This window comes from Theropithecus gelada, chromosome 16, assembly GCF_003255815.1.
Source record: "Theropithecus gelada isolate Dixy chromosome 16, Tgel_1.0, whole genome shotgun sequence".
Classification (NCBI taxonomy): domain Eukaryota; kingdom Metazoa; phylum Chordata; class Mammalia; order Primates; family Cercopithecidae; genus Theropithecus; species Theropithecus gelada.
The window spans coordinates 17,290,112-17,312,338 of NC_037684.1; the positions used below are offsets into that span (position 1 = coordinate 17,290,112).

Consider the following 22,227-nt stretch of genomic DNA (forward strand, 5'->3'; position numbering starts at 1 on the left):
ATCTCCACGTCATTTGACACCTTCTCTTTCTGAAAACATTCTCTTCCCCTAATGCCTTATATACTCCTCCCTCCTCCTTCTCTCCTTCTCCTCCTTGATACCTTCTTCCAAGCCTTTTCATTGGAAAAGGGGTTTGTGGCTAAGGTGTTTCATGTTGTTCTCCCTTGACATCCCCAAGGTGAATGTTTATTCCTGGCTAAATCATGCAAATTCTAACACCCCATTTTACTGTGATAGCATATGCTTTCATCACATTTTCTATCAGTTGACAAAGCCATGGTCAGGAAAGATAAATTGTGCATCATCAGTAAAGAGTATCTTAAGTAATTGCTTATACCTGGTGGGATTTAAGGCAAGCACAAATGAAGCAGGGACTTAAGGGACTTAAATCCCATGAGAAGCAAGGCCTCTGTTTCTAAACTTTGTGATAAGCAATAGATCTTAAGATTTCAATGACATTCTCTACATAACACTTTAATACTTCAAAATCAAACCATCTCCAAAGCCTGCTGTGCCACTCAGAGTCACACAATTCCTCTGCTCTGGATGCTCCTGCATGCTCTCCTCTTCTTCAGAATGTTCCTGGGCATCTCACTTGCTTTCCTCACACTCTTGAAACTGCTGTCCTAAAATTCCTCATGCTTTGATCATCAGCAACAGCCTCTCCTTGGGAAATCTTGCCATGTTTGGCCTTCCTCACTTTGTGCAACCTTTTTCCGCCCTGGTTTTGGTTGCACCTGCCTTTCTACTTCTCTTACCCTTTAACTGCCTCTTTCTAGACTCCTCCTGGTTTTGCCCCTTCTCCTTCTCCCTTTGATGTGATGTTCCTTGGGAGTTTGATTGCCTGTGGCTCTCTTTTCACTCCACATGTTTGTCCTTGGTAATGACTTTATCCACTTTTATGGCTCTAACTATGAGTCTTAAAACCATAATTCTATGTCCAATCTCCCCCTTGAGCTCGAACTTCCTTCTGTTAATCTCTACTTGAGTGCCTCCCATTCCGAGGATCCCCTAAGTACTTTTTTTTTTTTTTTACCAAAATATGTTTCTTCTCTTATTTCCTGAACTTTAGCTAATGGCACTGTCATGTATCCAGTCACTCAACCAAAAATCTCAGTGCATTCTTGTCTTCTCCTTTCCCTCAATTCTTCAAAATCAGTTCATCACTAAACTAAGTAGTTTCTGGTTCTAAAATGTCTCCTATAAGTTGCTCTCTTCCCCTGATACTGTGATTACCCCAAAGAATGGCTTTATGAATATGAACATCAACTCTGTAATAACTCTTTAATTGATTTTTCTGCTTGTTTCCTCATCCTTACATATAATCCTCTTAGGCTGGAGGACAGTGGCTCATGCCTATAATCCCAACAATTTGGGAGGCCAAGGCAAGAGGATCGCTTGAGTTCAGGAGTTCAAGACCAGCCTGGGCAACAAAATGAGACCCCATCTGTGCAAGATACACACACACATATAATATATATATAAAATAGCTGAGTGTGGTGGCATGCCCCTACTGTCCCAGCTACTCAGGAGGCTCAGGTGGGAGGATTGCTTAAGCCTGGGGTTCAAGGTTGCAGTGAGTTGTGACTGTACCACTGCACTCATCCTGGGCCACAGAGTGTGATGTCTCAAGAAAAAAAATCCTTTTTCTACGTCCTGAATTATAGCTGAAAAAATGAAGCTGTAATCATTCTATTCCTCCACCTAGTATCTTGTCATAGTGTCCAGTTGCTTTGAAATAAAATGAAATCTTAGGAAGGCATTCAAGTACCTTCTTATCTGGTCCCAACTATATATTATTCTTCTAAATTCCTGCCATTTTTCAGAAGAAAGTCTTTGTTCTGTAAGTCTCTGTTACCTGATTATTTTGTGCATTTTCTGCTTCTGTGGCTTTTCCCCATCTTCCAACTTCTGCTTGGTGAAACTCTACCAATCATTGAGGACCTAGGAAAGTCATCTCTAAATTCATCAGGAATAATTAATCACATACACCTGTTTTTCTGCTCCCTAAGTCCCTTGTTTCTGTAAAAATGAGATTTATTATAACGCATTATGTTTTATGGTATGTATCTCTTTCTCTTGATCATGAGAAACTTGAGAATAGGAAAAGTGTCATAAGTGTCATTCATTTTTTTCCTTTCTAGTATGTGGGTCTGCGCTTGGTGCATTGAGGGTGCTTATTTAATACTTACAAATCAAATGCATGTATATGTACACACACACACACAGACACACACACACACACACACACACCCCTAGAGTAGATTAGTTTTTCCCAACACAAAAATAATTTTCTTTGATGTGAATCTTCTCCTTTTCTAGTTTCTTGCCCCTTGAAGCTCTCAGGTACATTATATAATCTAGTTATAATCAAATGATTAAGATTATATATTAACTCAAATCGGATCTATACCTCCTTACAAATATGTATTTGAAAACACATATTTATGTTTATATATATGTATATGTATTACATATATGTTTCCATTTTTCAAAATGTTTTATTCCACTTACGAGCTACTAACTCTTGAAGAAGCCAAGTCTCTGAAAGTCAAATTGGGGAAGGTTTGCAATCAGAGAATAATGTTACACCTAATTTAGCTATGGAAGAAAAATGGTATGCTTGAGTAAGTTATAACAAACAGAACAAAACAAAAATGAGTAACAAATTTGCAAAGAAATTTAGGAAGAGCAAAGAATATAGGAAAATTCTGGAAACAAAAATATCTTTGGTTGCTATTGAAACAGACATGATTAGTTGCTGTGGTAGAGCTGTAAGCTGAAGGTTGAGAATCGAGGGCTGTGACTCCAGACTAAGAACTCAAGAGAACTTGCCAAAAGAAGAGCAAGGGATTAGTGGGAATAATACCAGATTATTTGGCAAATGATTAATGAAAAGTTTTTCAGAGATACAGTTTTTAGAATTTCTAAAGAAAACTCAATTTATTTTTGAAACTGCTCAAGTTTTACTGAAACATGTTTTACAAAGCAAGTTTCAGGTAGAAAAGAGCATCAGGCTTCTTGCAGAACAAAACATAAACAGAAGCTGGTTGTAAGAAGATGTGGTTCTTCTTTGGGAATTAATAGAGGGTTTTAAACAGTTAAGTCTAATTAGATTTTATAACATATCTGAGTTTCAAAGGGGAAGCGGCTAGAGAAAGAGAAGACTCACATCAAAGGCAAACAATTCTCCATATTAGAATGGCCAGTCTATTCTGGGGCAACCAACAGTCTTTTTCCCTTTGTTTATTTCCTTGGGTTGGTGGACTCCTTTTGGCATGAAGCCATAGAAAGAAGAAAGGAATTTCTGGGCATTTAAAGAATGAAGAAGGAAACAGAGTGAGCAGGAGTCACTTTGAGAGCGACTGGGAATTCTTTTTTTTTTTTTTTTTTGAGATGGAGTTTTGCTCTTGTTGCCTAGGGTGGAGTACAGTGGCACGACCTCAGCTCACTGCAGCCTCCAACCTCCAACCTCCGCCTCCTGGGTAGAAGCGATTCTCCTGTCTCAGCTTCCCAAGTAGCTCGGATTATGGGCATGTACCACCACACCTGGCTAACTTTTTTGTATTTAGTAGAGACGGGGTTTCACCATGTTAGTCAGGCTGGTTGCGAACTCAAACTCCTGACCTCAGGTGATCAGCCCACCTCGGCCTCCCAAAACGTTGGGATTACAGGCGTGAGCCACTGTGCCCAGCCGCAACTGGGAATTCTAAGAAGGTTAACTCAGAATGGTCTCTTTGGAAAGTTGTATGTAGGTAGTTTACAGACTTACCATTAAACCCTGAGAAAATCACGTGTAAGCCGGTTCTAAAACTATAGAAAACTTATAATATTTAAGATAAAGATGAGAAAAACTGTTTCTACTTGGGTCTGAGAAGGAAAAGCAGGGCTTAATTGCACAATGGCTCTTAGTAGTTGAAAATTAGCAAGAAAGGTACTTGATAAAACCTAGGTATTAGTATTCCCTAAAATTTGGCTCTGGCTCAAACTGTGATTCATTGTATTTATATCAAGTAACTATGACTATTTTAAATGGGATTCCTTGTTATTTTAACGAAAATTTAATTTTTATCTAGGTTTCAGATATGTAGAGTCATTTGGGCAGGGAAGTTCTACCTGAACACTGCCATTATCTGATGGCAGCTATGGAAATCACAGGCCGAAAGATTAAAATGAAAAAGAGCCCCTGAAGCCTGGCCCTGTCACCCTGAGGTCTATAATGTAATGGGAAATGTCACAGAATTAGTTACAGGACTAGAAAATTCACAACTCAAAAGAGTTAGGGTACCCAAGCAGAAAACACAGTATAAAGCTCAGGGAAATTTCAAGGCTTATGATGTGGATTACATAATACATCGTGTTTTAGCCGAAAACACTCAAGTTGCAGGCCAGGGTTTGGAGAGGCGAAGACTACCCCAATGTAAAGGCATAAAGACAAAACAGTGCAGCAATGTCTAATTAATTTTTATTCAATTGATCCAAAAAAACCTCACAAAACTTGCTGTTGTGCAGATTCTCCCTAAAATCTCAAATGCCTCAAAGCTCAGAATTGTTTTATCCTGTTCACACACTGGGAGGAATATACTGCAAAAGTTACATACTTTCTTCTTAATCAAACATCACCCAAATCCTCCACTTAGCCTTATTGGTCACTTGCCCTTAGACCCATCCATAGCTTATGCTGTTTTCTCCTGTGGTATGGCCTCTTCTTCCACAAAAACTTTTATCCCTTTATTCAGATAGTCCTGGTTCAAAGTCCTTTCCTTTTTCTAGTTTTCTCTGGCTTCCCAAGGGAATCACCCTTGCCAATTTTCCCTTAGCAATTTTAATATGTCTCACACATTGCACTTGCTTTATTGTTTTATGTTTTTTGTTTTTCAGTGATCCGTCTCCTCTGTAGTCTACAAGCTCCTTAGGGCAAGGACCATGTCTGATTAATACCACTTTCCAAAGCACCTATCATAGCACCCAGCAGAGGGTAGGTGGCTCAGGAAATGTTGGGTGAATACTTGATTCTTGACTTTGGAATGCTTAAAGTCTACAGTAGACAGGAATTTCATGCTGGTACAGACAGCATAAGAAAACTGTCAGAATGGAGGGAAAAAAGTCAAAAGGAGAATGGCAGTTACTTGTACTGCTCAGTTAGTGGTTGAAATGGAGATTAATTCCTGGCCTCCAGATTCCAAGCATCCTGGACTCTTCACTTGTCCATACTGCTTCTCAGAAACCAAAAAAACTAAAAGTGTATTTCCTATTCCCTATCAGCTCTTTGATGGAACCAAAACAGCATTCTTACTGGCCACATTCACCCTGGCGCCTTAGCTAATGAACGGAATTTGGCTAGACTGCCCAACCCAGCACCAGAACATTATGAAATCTTCCCCCATCTATCTAATTGTGCAGTTTCTAACCTTTCAGGCCATCCATAGCACAAGAAGAAGAGAGAGGGAGAGAAGGATGTGCTGAGAAACCCAGACTGAGATCAAATACAGTCATTTCTAGAGATGAGAAGATGTGTCTTGCTGCAGCATGAACCGGCTCAACACTTGTGGGTTTTAAATTAGGAACTGACATGAAAACTCTGGATCTGGGAATTCTGTTTAGCTCTGGCAAAATATGAGGTCGGAGCTGCTTGCATTTTTTATTTTAAATTCCCTTGGTAGTCTTAGGAACAGGGGCATGCATTACTTTCAAACAAGAATCTTTATTGTTTGCATAGCACACAGTCATCCAGTTAATTAGAAAAACATTTTTTTCCCAAATTAAATTTCCCTAGAAAAACAATGATTTAAATTAAGGGCAAAAGCCTTTTTCGTCGTCTTCTTTTTCTTCTTCTTTTTTTTGACGCTAGAAAAACTTTCTTGCATGTACTATTTCTAGAAGATTAAAAGCAAAGTTGGAATCAGAAGGCTAGATTCATTTATTTATTGGCAGGTTCTGCCATCCACAAAAATAATATGTGTTTCTCTGCATATATCGTGTACTATCCTAGTTTTGCTTATCATATGATGGATCTACATACAGATACAGGTAGGGAGCAGAGGTGTCTAAATGTTCAGGATTTTGAAAAATTCATAAGCACTACAAGTAACCAAGTAACCACAAAATGTCTCCTCCATAGTCTGAACCATTTGCTTGTTAATTGCTCGCCTAATAGTTATTATATTATGGCTCTTGCCTAAGTTTTTTTTTTTTTAGATGGAGTCTTGCTCTGTCATGCAGGATGGAGTGCAGTGGCACAGTCTTGGCTCACTGCAACCTCTGCCTCCAGGGTTCAAGCAATTCTCCTGCCTCAGCAGAGAAATTTGCTGACCACTGGCTGAGACTTAAGAAAGTGATGGAGAAAACGTTAATAATACAGACTAAAGATTTCTGTGACTGTTACAGTTGTAAATTGCACAAAAAATTGAGGAAATATTCTTCTAATACTCAAAAACTATTATTTATTTCAACAAAGTTGCTTATGTCATTGATGAATAAGTTCTAAAATAGGTCTTTGTTGCTCTTTGTTTTACTTCCTTAAAGTAAATGAAAATATCAACCAACATTACATGGGAACTGCACCATTCCATTAACTGCAGCCATCATTTGGCTGCAGATTCAAAAGTTCAACAAAAATAAACAAAAGCATTTTGGTAGAATCAACAGGTGATAAATAATCTACAATACAGAGTATTGTATATTTTATTATTATTTGTAAATTGTGTGCTACACATTCTATCAGTAAAATTTACAATAGACATATGCATATATATGTCTGTGTGATGATATGCATATGTATATAATTATATGCACATATAATCTATCTCTCTCTATATATTTTTCCTCCCCCGGGTATCAGTTGTTAAGCATTTACCATCACATCACTGCATAAATGTTAGATGATTGCTGAGGCGGACTTTGGAAGGTGGATGTATCATGATTAGCAGGTATAATGAATGTCTGAGGCGTATAGACTGCTTGGGCATAATTTAGGTAACATCCTGATATCAGGAGTCAGGAATGAGGTACTTAAGCCCCTTTAGGACACAGGAGTGGCACAGCGAGGGACTCTGGGGCAGAAGGTCAGTTACCAAGCAGTCACCACCTGGGAGGTCTGTGCAGTGGTCAGGCTTCAGGTCTTGGCCAGTACAAGAGCCCAGGTTCCCTGCATTAGCTCTTGTCTAAGCCAGGGCTGGCCCAGAAACTAGTGAAGGACATAGCCTGCAGGGTGGGCATCTGTGGACCTGACTGAGCAATAGGACAGCAGTCATGGACTGACAAACTAAATGCTGTTCGTATGGATGGCAGGACATACCAGGCCACTACTCCCAATAGCATAAAAGATTACGCGTGAACAGGACTAACCATGCTTATTACTACATTTTATCACCATGTGTAGTAATATTTTATTATACATTATTACAATATTTTATTTCATGTTATCTGGACCTTATGAATAAGCACTTTTAGGACACCAAACCAAAAGTAGGCACATAGGTCACTAACTCAGACAAACTCTTCTACTTTCTCTTCTTCCTTGAAACCCTGCCATATCCTTCAGTAAGATGTCCAGATAGATTGTCAATTGTTTAGACTAGTTTTTTAGGAGAAACTGTCTTGATAATTTTTGGTCATGAAAGAGGTATGAGCTTTTGAAAAACAGTAATTGATGTAACTGAACAATAGCAAGAACTCAAAACCCAGTGACAATTGGAGATCAGCAGGCTTGGGCTGCTAACCCCACCACACCTCCCTTGAAAAGAGGCAGCCTCTGAGAGCACTTCCATGGGGCAAGAGCTCTCCTGGAGATGTTTCCTGGGATTCTGACATTTTTGTTTTGTTTTGTTTTCAGCAGAGCGATACCCATGTTGCTTGCATGGAGAGAGCTCCAGCAAGCTATTTTACATTCCTAAAGGAACAGAGCAAGGAGAGCACAGGATTAGCTGTCTGATTTATACACACAAAGACCAAGATATGTAGTCAGTTTACATTCACAGCTTTCTGAGTCCTGTTGGGCCTTCCAGAAATTAAAATCACTAGCCACGGGGGCAAAAGCAAAAACAGTTCAACTTTCTTGCCAGATGCTGAGCCTTCATTTAGAAAGGGGCGCTCTGTTTGGCCTTTCTTTTCTTCACCTACCTCATCCATTGAAAAGATCCCATTTTCCTCCTTATAATTTTAAGTAATGAATTAAACTCCTTGAGGACAGGATCAATGCCAGATTGATCTTTGGACATCCACTCCCACTTTATCTTGTGGAAGTACAGAATCGGGGCTCAGATTGAGTGGATTTGACTTATGTGTGGACATTGATAAGGGGAGGACAATCTTCATAGTTCCATTTTGCTCCCTGGGAGCCACAAAATAGGGACATCTTTGCTGAGCATTTAACCTAATTTCTGAACCTTAGTTCACATTATTCCCTGCATTTACCCTGTGCCCAGGGAGGAAAAACCATTTAATGAAAATCCACCAGCTTGTTTTACAGAAAATTTCATCATTATTTCTCACAATAAATAATTTTAACGTTTATCCTCACAATTCCTGAAAGATGGGCTAGGTCAGTAATTTAGTAATTCTATCCATTTAACAAGTGGCATAACTAGGAATTAAAGTTAGGTCTGCTTCAACCCAAAACTCCCCTACCATTTCTGGAAGTTCTCGATCTTTCCCCTGGCCTACAAGGCCTGGATGGTCTGGACCTTCTCCATCTACTAGTTTCAGTTCTATCATGCTTACTTGTTTTCTTTCTGTCTCTGGTGTTTAGATCCTCAAACATGCCAGACTCCTTCCTGTCTCAGGAAACTCATGCATACTGTTCCTTTTGCTGGAAATGCTCTTTCTTCCGACTTCCAATTTCTATTTCATTATCTATTTCTTCCTTTTCCTTCAGCCATCAATGTAAGTGTGAGTTCTACACGGAAACTTTCTCTGATCCCCAAGACAACATTGGGTCCTGGTATATCCTCTCAGAGCACCAAATACTGTTCCTTTGTAACACAGTAATTATTGATTTGTGCAATTATCTATTTAATCCTGGTAAGCTCCATGAGGACAGTGACTATGTCAATTTTATATGGCCCTATAGACCTCAGCAGCTAGCATATACCATAGCATGCAGAACACCACTAAATACTTTTGGAATTGATGTTAGTTTTTTTTAGCAGTTACCATTAAATTTTATTTTCCTTTACATTTTCAAGGTATACAACATGATGTTGTGATATTCATATACATAGTGAAATGATTATACAGTCAAGCTAATTAACATATTCATCTCTCACATAGTTACCTTTGTGTGTTTGTGTGTGTGTGTGTGTGTGCTAAGAGTATCAAAATCTACTCTCTTAGCAAATTTTTCAGTATACAATGCAGTATTACTAACTGAAGTCTACCTAACTATAACTTTTTACTGTTTGATTTACATCTCCCCATTTTCCCTCTCCCCACCCCACTGCCTCTGGTAACTGCTATTCTACCATCTTTTTCTGTTCATGACCTTTTTTAAAAAATTAAAGATTCCACATACAGGAGAAGTCATACACTACTTTTTCTGCATCTGGCTTATTTCACTTAGCATTATGCCCTCCAGGTTCATCTGTATCACAAATGACATTAGATTATTGATCAGCTAAGTTGTAGGGTTATGGAGAGGCATATGACATGATCTCTGACTTCAAGTAGCTTACAGTTTAATATCATGGTCCATTTCTTACAGGTGAAAACAGGAGGACCATTATTTTCCCCCATCACAATGACTCTCCCTTCTCTTCTTGTCAAAAACCTATTCAAGTGAAAGACTTGTGGTCCATCAACTTCAGGTCATTCTCTCGGGTCCTCCAGAATAATTTCAACTGTCATTCTTTCTGGCATTAATATACTTTACTTCATATTATAATGATTTATGTGCATGCATTTTCAACTCTACTAGCACACTATATTTCAAATAGGCCTCCTATTAATTTTTTTAAAACTCCATTGCTATAATTACCCTCATCCAAGCCGGAATTGTTTCACGTCCATACTCCTAGAACAGTTTTATAGCTGAGCTAGTCTATCTGCCTTTATTCATACCCCCACCAATCCACTGACACCAGAACAATCTTTTCAAAGCATAAATCCTATCAAAATACTTTCTAACATAGAAAGCTTGTACGGTTCTCTAATGCACCTGGAATAAAATCTAAACTCCTCAACATAGTCTACAACAGGACCTGGCAAACTGAGATCTGTGGGCCAAATCCAGCCTGCTGCCTGTTTCTGTACAGCCTGTAAGCTAAAAGTGGTTTTTATGTTGAAGAAAAAGCAAAATATTTCATAATGTGAAAATTATGCAAAATTTAAATTCAACTCATTGGCTTATGCATTGTCTCAATAGAAGGATTGAATAGTTGGCATAGAGACCATATAACCTGCAAAGCCTAAACTATTTACGATCTGATCCTTTACAGGAAAAGTTTGCTAAGCTCTGGCCTACAAGGCGTTGTGATCTGGGTCTTGCTTGTTTCTTTGAAAGCCCGTCTTCTACCATTCTATCCATTGTGTTTCATCTGCACTTTCTGTTTCTCCAACTTGGTAAGTGGTTTCTACCGAGTCCATTTATGCCTCTCCCCAACGCACTATCTTATTTTATTTTTTATCACTTATCAGTATCTGAAATGGTTTTGTTTCTTTATTTACTTACTTGTTAACTTAAGAAAATGTGAGATCCATGGGCTTGTCTGTTTTTATCCCACTGTATACAAGAGGATATGTACGTGGCATTTAAAAAAATTGTGTTAAAGGAATATCTTATCTTCCCTGGAACTTCTTCAGTGCAGACTCTGCGTCTAACTCACTTTTGCATCCCTCACAGTGGGCAACATTTGTAGAGTAATAGATCCAAAAATAGCTATTTAATGAATAAAATGACAGTCACTTCACTTCTCTCTCCTCCTAGGACAAAAAGAAAAAAAAAAAAAGGCACTTGTCAGCTGGGTCCCAAGAAACCATAATGTGTGCAGCATCTTTTTCACCTCATCTACACTCTACTGGATGAGAGCACATTTTAAGAAGGGGCCATGGGTCAGGTGCAGTGGCTCACGTCTGTAATCCCAGCACCCTGGGAGGCTGAGGCGGGCAGATCACTTAAGGTCAGGAGTTCAAGACCAGCCTGACCAATATGGTGGAACCCCATCTCTACTGAAAATACAAAAATTAGCCAGGCATGGTGGCGGGCACCTGTAGTCCCAGCTGCTTGGGAGGCTGAGGGATGAGAATCGTTTGAACCTGGGAGGCGGAGGTTGCAGTGAGCGAAGATTGTGCCACTGCACTCCAGCCTAGTTGAAAGAATGAGACACACCATGAAAAACAAACAAACAAACAAAAAAACACAACGAAGAAGAGAAAAGAAAAAGGGGCCATGAATTCCAGTATAGTTCTCAGAGGACAGTTACTATGGGGACATCAAATGTCCTAGTGAAGGGTATTTCTAGTTGGTACTGAGTTAGGTCAGGTGTCTTCCGATAATGGGAAAGAACCACTGGCAAAGTGTGGGGTTAGTAGTTTTTCCTAAGAAAATTGCTCCAACTATTTTAAAAATAATCACCTTTTAAAATATAGCATATAATTAATGTCACAAAAGGTGAACGGTAAAAAGAAAATCCTGAAACAAAACCACATTGGTTTATAGGAGCTAACACTTAGTCATGTTTGGAGGATGCTGGGAGACCATCTATTAATATTTACTGGAGCCTTGTGCTTTAGTTATAAATATTTCTTTCTGTTTTTTATTTTTATTTTGTTTTTTGAGATGGAGTTTCATTCTTGTTGCCCAGGCTGGAGTGCAGTGTTGCAATCTTCTCAGCTCACTGCAACCTCTGCCTCCTGGGCTCAAGCAATTCTCCTGCCTCAGCCTTCTAAGTAGCTGGGATTAAAGGTGCCTGCCACCATGCCTGGCTAATTTTTTGTATTTTTAGTAGAGATGGGGTTTCATCATGTTGGTGAGGCTGGTCTTGAACTCCTGATCTCAGGTGATCTACCTGCTTTGGGCTCTCAAAGTGCTAGGATTACTAGCGTGAGCCACCACACGTGGCCATAAATATTTCATTTAATCCGCCTAATGCTCTTATGTGGTAGATAATATTCTCTTCATTTTATCGATGAGGAAATTGAGACTCAAAACTTTTAAATAACTAGCTCAGATCCACACAGCCCATCAATGCAGAAGCTGGATTCGAACCCCTGTCTGTCTCATCTGCCCCCCAAGTCCATATGGGGAGAAAGTAATAAATGGATTAATAGCCATTTTGAGGTCTTTTTGGCTAGAGAAAGCTCCACTATGTAAAGCTCAGATAGTCTGTGAGATATTGGACTTCCACTGACTGAATCTAAGGCAGGGACTCCCGGTTGGCGCCTCTGTCCCCTTTCCCCAAGGGCTAGGGTTGTCTCTAATACTGTGATTTCCTTGTTATGCATTTCAAGAGGGAGACAGGGTTGGGGGCGGTGACCACCAAGCAGAACAAGGGGTTGTACTGAGTCTATGAGTCTCATGAAGGTGTTCTGTATGTTCATATCAGCTACGTGTGGCAATGGTGGCCAAGATAAGTACTGAGTAAAAAAATAAATAAATAAACAGCAATGTAAACAGTCACAGAAGACTCGTGTACATTGCTGGCCCATAACTGGGGCCTGGTTTGTGTTATGCAGCCTTACTGGTGCCAAGTCTTTCTCCTCCTCCCCGTCTAATAGCCTACTCTGAGCACTCTCAGTTCTGGATAAGGTTCATATCTTTTAGTCACCTGTTTCTCTCTCCTCTGGCTAGAGACATGTAAGCTAAGGGGAGAGACAGGATGGAAGACTTGGGAACGAAACAACTCCAAAGTAGCAGCGGGTCCTCAGGACCCAAAGGAATTTGTGGGGAAATAAATAAAAAAGAAAAAACCAGACCCCCTTGGGAGGCCAGCCCCAGTCTTCTTCCCTCTGTGTCTCACTAAAAAGAATGTGCTATTTTGGGCTTTTTTCTTCTGTATTTGTTTTCACATTCTCTTGTAAATTACTCAACAAGGTGCCTTACTGATCCTGAAAAATCCAATCTTTAGATTTTCCCATCAAGTCAAGAAGTTTCCGCAGCTTCCCAGGGAAACAAAGAGCCTTGTCCTCCATTCCCAGGCTCAGCTTCTGCTTTTGGGATGATCACACTGGCTGATGTTGAGACATAAATCTCCATAAGGTCACATGGGAGTTATTTTTTGGGGGATTCTCAAATAGCCTTCAGCAGATCAAAGAAAACCCTTCATGTTATAAGCAAGATATATGTATTTTTTTTTTTTTTCAGATCCCTGTGAAAGGTTAAACATCTCAACATACATGGCATATCCCGGCAAGGGATATTTGAAGGACCTAGTTACTTTTCTTGGGAAAGTGCTGTAGTTATCTCTATTTTGTGTGTTGCCTTTGGTTTCTGCGTGTCTACTTGTATGTGATATCTCTAAATTTTCAGCATTCACAAAACACAGTTAAAACAGTAGCTTTGACCTAAAATGCACAATGTGGAGTATTTTCCAGCTCATCTGTTTAACTGGTAGATTGACTCACGCCTGCCTTTTATTTTGGTCCATGACAGTAGCTGGCACATAGTAGGTATCCAATAAAGATATCTTAAATGAATGAACACAGTTGTTCAATTAGTAAAGAAGACTGTCACATTGACAGCTGAAAAGGAAGAACAAGACTGCTATTTGGAAATATCCAAAAGAGGCCACTCACTATGAGCAGGAGAATATGGTTGAAAGAAAGGAACTCTTCAGATTTTGAAAAGTTTTATGTATTCTAAAGTAACCAAGGTGGGACAGGAAAGTCATTGACCAGGATTAAATCTTGGGAGTAAGGTACTTGGCCCATAGACAGGAAAGATAATTATGTGGACTTATTGGAGGGAAATATACATAACAGGTTTTAAATAAACATAATAGAAATTTTTGAATTTTGTATCTTTTGGACAAATACTAAATACCAAGCTAATTGCTGGTACATTCAGGATAAGAAATCAAATCCAACTTTAAATATAGTGCTAATTGGCTGACTGATTTATCAGACTCTAACTGACACCCTTCTAGGGACAAGGAAATGTCCTGGGGATGTAAATATGAATAAAGCCCAAATCTTATCCTCCAGACAGTAACAGTACAATGGTGGGGAGTGAGGCAGTCAAGTCAATTTAAGATTATAATACAATCTGATGAGAGTAATGATAGAGGCAGGCTCAGATTAGGGTCACCCTAAACAGTCTGGCAGGGAGTGGTTAGGGATAACTCGCTAGACAGGCTGGCTCCTGGCAGACTTCTGAAGGATGTATAGGAAAGAGTGGCTAAAGTCATTCCAGGCAGAGGTTGCTGTGTGTGCAAAGGCATGGAGTCATGGTGTGGTTGGGGAATTTCAAGGCAATTACAAGGAACAGGAGAAGGGGTGAGGTGAGAAGGGAGTGTGACTTTAGAGATAAGATGGGACCGGAGACAGGAGCTCAGGTTATGCTAAGAAGTATCAGCATTATTTGAAAGCATTTTGGAGCTCTTGAAAGATCAGGCCATTATATGATCAGATTTGCATTTTAGGAAAATTACTCTTGTATTTTGTAGGAGGGAAATTGGAGAGAGTTAATGCTGTAATTAAAGAGACCAGAAAGACATTGGTGCTACGATCTATGTGAGATGTGGTACCAGTTCATTGTGGACATTATCTCCACCTTTGTGAGCAGGAGGAAATTTCCTGACTTTCTGTTACCCACCAAAACCACCTTTTCCTATTCATTGAGCCATCTGTGAGCCAAATTTCTATGTAAACCCAAATATTTGGCATCACAGCATCACAGCATCACAAGCTCTCATAGGAATGCTGAATACTGGAGTTCAGCTACTTTTTTTTTTTTTTTTTTTAAACTAAGAGCTATTAGCAACAGTGTATACTTAAAAATTTCCAAATCAAATATCGTGGTCATATCAAAAACCATGCTCTCTCTCCAGGTGTATGTAACGGGTCTCAGCTTTACTTGAAGTTCAATTGCAAACAGTAATAAAAACATTGGCATCTCATTGCTCACTTAATATTTATGTAGCTGTCACCATCTCAATTCTACACATCTGAAACCTCAGAGTTGGTTGGAGTTGAGGTGAACTGAAATCCCCTTTGACAGTAGGCTTTTTGGGGGATGCTTTCATCCTTAAATGACTTTCAAAACAACACTCAGATAGTGGCAAGAGATCAAAGAAATGCTCTGTTACCACAGGGGCTGCTGAAACTGTTATTTCCCCCCAAAAAGTTTCCCCTTTGCAGAGAATAAAGTAGATCAGCCTTATTAGGGATTGGAGCAAATACTCTGTCAGGAAAAGCAGACCCAAGTCCAGACAGATGTACATTCATACTGTTTCTTCTGCAAGGAATCCAAGAGAGAGAGATATGGGGGAAGAAGCAACCAAGGAAGGGGAGACTGGGGCTAACTGTCTACTTCTCACTACAAGAGTAACACCTTGAAGTTCCATAACACTTTTACTTTGAGACACCTTCTTCCACATTTTTCTCCTTTGATTTTCACAACGACCATATTATGTATTTTTCTCATTTTAGAGGTGAAGTTAAGGCTTTGCCAGACTGAGAGCACACACTGGGAATGAATGCCAGGGCCAGATTTCGAACCCAGGTCTGTCTGGGTTCAAAATCCAGTGCCTCTTTCTCACACAGTTTAATGAAACTTCAGCATGTACTCAAAAGTGAGGAAAACAGCAGTTGTAGAGAAGGAATCATGGAGGTACACAGGTCTGTAAGTTTTCATTTTGAGTAAGTCTGAGGGGCGGTACAGTTCTATGGATCAGTGCAGGCCCATGGTGAAGGGTAGAGTTTTATGTCTTTAAAGGTGTCATCCCTTGGTGCACCCACTTGCTACCCTGTAGGGCTCTGGAAAAATCAATAGCATCTATTTTTAGAAGGACTATAACACCAGTTCCTTCAAGCATAAAACTCTGAGACTAAATTCACCTTTTATTTAGGTTATTTACCTTCAATTATAGCAATTACTACATTTTAATGGCACTTTCCAGTTTAAAAACACTTTTATGTACTCAGGTTTCTACATATAAAGCCAATCCATCCTGAGCATCTTTAAGATTGGTGGATGACAGGGATGTAGACATAAATAAGAAATTGTCTTTACCCTAGAATTATCACAGCCCAGCACGCAGATGGATAAAGATACAGACAATTACAATAAAAATGTGATGCTCCCTATAACAGGCACATCAGCAAAGTGCTGCTGAAGTGCCAACGACCAACAGAGTTGGGGCAGGGAGGAGGATGGGATAAGGGAAGGTAACATTTGGTCTGGGTTTTGAAGATTGAGTAGGATTTAACTCAACCTTGGGGCATTCCAGGGAGAGAGATTGAGAGCTGAAAAATTCGGGCACAATCAAGTGAAAAAATGGATGTTCTGCAGAAGAGGAAGAAGAGGAAGGCAAGACGTAGGGGCTGAGGGATGGGTTGATATGCGGAAAGCCTTGTATGCAATGCTGAAGGTTTATGAGCAAGAGAATGAGCTGATCAATTCCTGGTTTAGTTTGATGACCAGTGTTGGTGTAAGGAGGGTCATTGGAGACATTTAAATCTTATAAGCTCTGCTGTTCTTACTCATATTTCAAATCAGCGAGCTGCTGCTTACACTGTTTCAAGGACTTTGCCCACTACTAGCTAGTAGGGGTAGGAATCGCCACAGCTTAGCTGTACAATCTCTGACTTCAATTCCTATTGACACCACGCGTCCGTATGATGCATGACTCCAGCCTACTTGCTTTCTGCAGAGTCTTTGGTCTGTAATATTTGGGGTGATCTGCTCGGCTCATTCACTGTCAATACTGCACAAATCACCTAGATTTCCCTTGAAGGATTGCCCTACATGAGAACAGTGACATTTCTACACTTTTTTTTTGTTTTTACTTCAATTTAGTTATTAAAAGGAATCTCCTCAGAATAATTGCTGGATGGTGTTGACAAAAGTTTGAATCACATCATCTGACTGCAGTTGTGCTGACAGCAGTCCCTGGAGAACTCTGCTGCAGGGACCAATGGTTGCTTTCACCCTCCTAGGGCAGCACCAGGACTTTGGGAACCCAAACAATTATAGTTACAGACCAAACACGTGGTCTAGCAAAAGCTAGAGTCCAGTGGAGTTAAAAAGAGTTATGCAGCTTTGGCCATCTTCTTTATGAAACAGATTCCTCCATTTTTTTTAGTGGAAAACGCTAAAAAAATTTTTAGCATTGGGTCATGGGTGAAATCAAGAATTTTGGGGAGTCTTAATGGTCACCACAATAATTTATTTCAAGTTATTTTGAATGGTAAGGGTTTATCAAATGTTCATCATCCTCCTCTGAAGGCTTAAAATAAAAAAAAAAGTAATGAGGATCTTGCGCTTCAAGGTTTTGATTTTCAAAAAGCATATGCAAACATTGGACACTGATTATTTATCTAAAAATTGTAGTAGCATATTCAGAGAAGTAGTTGAAACGTGTGTGCATGTGTGTGTGTGTGCTTGCATGTGTGTGTGTGCGCGCATGTGCGTGTGTGTGCGCGCGTGTGCGTGTGTGTGTGCGTGTGCGTGTGCACGCATGTGCGCGTGTGTGTGCGCGCGTGTGCGTGTGCGTGTGTGTGTGTGGTGGCAGCAGGGGTGGGGGTTTGACTAAATGCTGCCAGGACTGGAGAATGAAGAAATGAAAGTTTGTTTATTTTAGTATTTACCATATCAAAATATCTGGTATAAAACTACATGGTCCAATAAGGCTAGGAAAATCAATTTACAAGTAAAAGGCCAAGGAAACCCAATAAAACATTTTGTGACAGATATAAGTACCGTGTATTAGCAAGGTGCAGTGTGAACATGTTGCAAAGAAACTCACTTTTAAAATGCATAATTTATGCCAAATTATCTGACTAGTATTAGGAGACACATAGTTTTAAAATTATGTATACATTTGGATAAAATTAGTTTTTATTTTCAGAAGACTTTGGAAATATCTGATTTTTCTAAGTGTACTAATCATTTCACTCATTGAGAGGGATAAAAATACAGGTGAAAGTGGTAGATCTGACATATTTCTTTCAAAAAGAAATGTGACATCACCCACGGAAAAAATATAAATGTTGCAAAAGGTTATACTCCCCCTTATTTGGTGTCCCAGAGGCATGCTCATATCAGTTCTTGATTCTCCTTTTAGATATTTTTCCATGTATATAAAGACAGAATATATTCTGATGAACCAGAGTGAAATTACGATCCCTCGTGAGTAAAATGAGGCAATATTTCACTGATTGGATTGTTCAATGACATAATGATATGAAAAATCCTCGAACTTTTGGAGGGTTTGCAAATTTTAACCAATTACAGCTTCTTAACCTGGAGTCTGTGGACCTTTAGAAAAGTCTAAATCGGCCGGGCGCGGTGGCTCAAGCCTGTAATCCCAGCACTTTGGGAGGCCGAGATGGGTGGATCACGAGGTCAGGAGATCGAGACCATCCTGGCTAACACGGTGAAACCCCGTCTCTACTAAAAATACAAAAAACTAGCCGGGCGAGGTGGCAGGCGCCTGTAGTCCCAGCTACTCGGGAGGCTGAGGCAGGAGAATGGCGTGAACCCGGGAGGCGGAGCTTGCAGTGAGCTGAGATCCGGCCACTGTACTCCAGCCTGGGCGGCAGAGCAAGACTCCGTCTCAAAAAAAAAAAAAAAAAAAAAAAAAAAAAAAAAAAAAAAAAAAAAAAAGAAAAGTCTAAATCTTGGTTTCCAAGTGTTGTAGACACAATATACAGGGTATGTGTCCTCATGTGTTATTATAATTTGTTTTGTTTTGTATTTTTACTAGGCAGACAAAGCCATGATGTCCAAGAGTTTCTCAAAGGGAAAGTAAAGCCAGAGGTTTAGTATCAGCCTTTAGAGCCTAGTGCTGTTTTTTCTGGTTTGTGCCCTATTCATTGAATGAGCATCAGATGAATGAGAGGAGGAAGATTGCAAGGTGTTAATAGTTGTCCTTGGGACCCTCCCACTCCCTTTTTCTAGACCTCTCTGCCTGTTCTGGCCTTCATCTATAACTGACATACACTTCACCCAGTGCCTATGTGTTCCTCATTGAGGCATCTCATTCCTCTAAGCCCACTGTCTTGCACCATTGTGCCAAGCTTCCAGAATTACCTTCCAGCCTTCTTTCATCATCAAAACTCTGAACCTAGCTATCACAGAGGAAAACACTTCTAACTAAAAATTAAAGATACATCTAATGATAAACTACCTTCCCTCAAAGTGTGATTAATGGTAAGGGCATAGAGACATGCCCTGAGACCATTTTCATTTTTGTATTTTAACTAATTATTTATTTGTTTCCCCCCGACCCTCAACAAATATTTTCATTTTAAAAGAAGAAGTCAGCCGGGCTCACGCACTTTGTAATCCCAGCACTTTGGGAGGCTGAGGCGGGTGGATTACAAGGTCAGGAGATCAAGGTCATCCTGGCTAACACGGTGAAACCCTGTCTCTACTAAAAATTACACAAAATTAGTCAGGTGTGGTGGTGGGCACCTGTAGTCCCAGCTACTCGGGAGGCTGAGGCAGGAGAATAGTGTGAACCCGGCAGGTGGAGCTTGCAGTGAGCCGAGATCGCGCCACTGCACTCCAGCCTGGGCGACAGAGTGAGACTACATCTCAAAAAAAAAAAGGAGTCAGAAGAAGCAACATCGAATATTAATTTCTGCCACGGAGTTTCCAGGCCTTTATTTTTGCAGCACACATAACGGATTATGGGTTCTCATATGTGTTGAATTCCTATCGATGTATCCAGGGTTATACACAATTACCTGCACCCTAGGTATAATTTCAACGCTTTTATACTAAAGATAGTGTATCAGAATGCAAGTGAGTAAAAATAATATATAGATAACCTTGAGTTTCCCATAACATTAAAAAACAAAAGAAATAGTTTGCCAGCTTTGCCACTCCAACTTTAGTATCATAACCATTATTTTAACTATTTGCCATAGACTTCATAAGTAATAATCACAAGATTGGCGTGGCCCACAAGGATGCTGAGACTATTTATTAAGATAATAGAGGTGTAATTTAACTTTTTGGAATGGGAGCTGGAATGACTCTAAGTCAGCAGGTTCTGTAGTGCTGCTTAAATTATATTATATGTATTCATTCCTTCATTCATTTTCCACCCATCTATTCATCTATGCAGCCACTTATTTGTTCAGTCTAGATGTTGGGGAGAGGTAGAAAGGCACGTCATGCAGGGGAATAACGTGGTGCAATGGCATGAAGGCATGACTGTATATGAGATTATAAATACCAAGGTAACATGAGCTGCTCTGGGGATTTGGCCATAGACTGCAGGATAAGTGGTGGGAGATGAAGCTGGAAAGGTGTGGAGAACCAGGTTATTAAAAGATTGTCTGTCTATTTAGCACTACGGACCCATGCAGTCATTGCCCCCATGAAGCTGGTTATGCTTAAAGGGAATCCATATACAGAGCAAAATCAAATTATTGAATTTATATTTCTTTTCTTTTTTTCTTTTTTGAGACAGGATCTCTTTCTGTTGCTCAGGCTGGAGCACATAGCTCATTGTAACCTATAACTCCTGGGCTAAAGCTATCCTCCATCAAGAGTAACTAGGCCTCTTGAGTAGCTAGGCTGTAGCAGTAGATACTACAGGTACGTGCCACCATGGCTGGCTATTTTTTTGTTTTTGTTTTTGTTTTGTGGAGATGGGGTCTTGCTATGTTGCCTCAGGTGGTCTAGAAATCCTGGCCTCAACTGATTCTCCTGTCTTGACCTCCCAAAGTGCAGGGATTACAGGCATGAGCCATCATACCTGACCCAAATTTATATCTTTTTTTTTTTTTGAGATAGAGTTTCACTCTTGTTGCCCAGGCTGGAATGCAATGGCAAGATCTCGGCTCACTGCAGCCTCCACCTCCTAGGTTCAAGCAATTCTCCTGCCTCAGCCTCCTGAGTAGCTGGGATTACAGGCGCTCGCCACCACACCCGGCTAATTTTTTGTATTTTTAGTAGAGATGGGGTTTCGCCATGTTGGTCAGGCTGGTCTCGGACTCCAGACCGCAGGTGATCTGCCCGCCTCTGCCTCCCAAAGTGCTGGGATTACAGGTGTGAGCCACCGCACCCGGCCCCAGATTTATATCTTAACATCATGGCCAGGGCCATGGAGAGGAGAGGCCAGTGGGCTGCTCCCATCCACTGACTGGGGGTTAGCCAACTGCCTGGAGATTCTGACCTAATGAGTTGGTTCCCATGGTCCACTCAGTTAAAAATGCAGAGATCTAAGGGCTGAGGTGTGAACCTCTGAAGCCATTAGAAGTAGCAAAGGCCTAAGAGTTCTCAGCATGTTACTCTAATCCCCCTGAGATCAGAGTTGAACCAAGCTTCTCTTGTTGAGAATGCTTAACTTCTACAAACTCAAGAAATCTCACCTCAGTTCTACAAATTGCTCAGATCCTGGGCAAGGTGCATTAACCCTTGAAGTTCCTAGCCTAGGCTTCGGACTCTCTGTGGTTTCTTGTATTTTTTTTTTTTTTAACTTAGAAAGTAGTATGCTATAGGGGAAATAGAATGAACTGGGAGTCAGGAGTCTTGCATTTTTGTCCTGGCTCTGCCAAATAATTTTGTGACCTTGAGAAAGTCCCTTCACCTTTCTGGGTCTCAGTTTCCTCAGTTTTAAAAGAATAAATTGGGCCAAATAATCTCTGCTTTTATTTTGTTATTAAATTCCAGACTCCTGGGGTTTTCTTTTGTTATTATCACATATATTTTAAAGGGCTTCTAGTGTTTTATTATTTTATTCTAGGTTTTTAAGATCTCATCACACTGCCATCTTAAGCAAAACTCTACGAAAATCAACTTATACATTTTCATTTTTATTTTACTCTTTTCAGCACTCTGCATTACCCTTACTATTTTAAAACAAAGAGGCTTCTATTCAAATCATTTTAATCCCAGTTTAAAAAAACTATTACAGGGTTTTGATTTTCCAGAATTGTATCAGGCAATATGAGCAAAAGATCCATGAGGCCAAATTTTTATCCTCTGATCTCAAAGAACATCAAACCAACACAAACACAACCTTCGCCTTTGTTAATTCCTTACCAAATAACAAAGAATTTATCACCACAGTGTCAAATAGTTTCGATTATTTAAATGTGGAAGAACAAAACATCAGG

The 22,227-nt window shown here is 40.0% G+C and overlaps 1 protein-coding gene across 1 annotated transcript in view; it reads right to left on the minus strand.

Moving 5' to 3' along the window:
- Window positions 1-22,227, minus strand: part of ANKFN1 (ankyrin repeat and fibronectin type III domain containing 1) — a 318,382-nt gene that overhangs the window by 44,377 nt on the left and 251,778 nt on the right. The gene's annotated exons all lie outside the window — the stretch shown is intronic.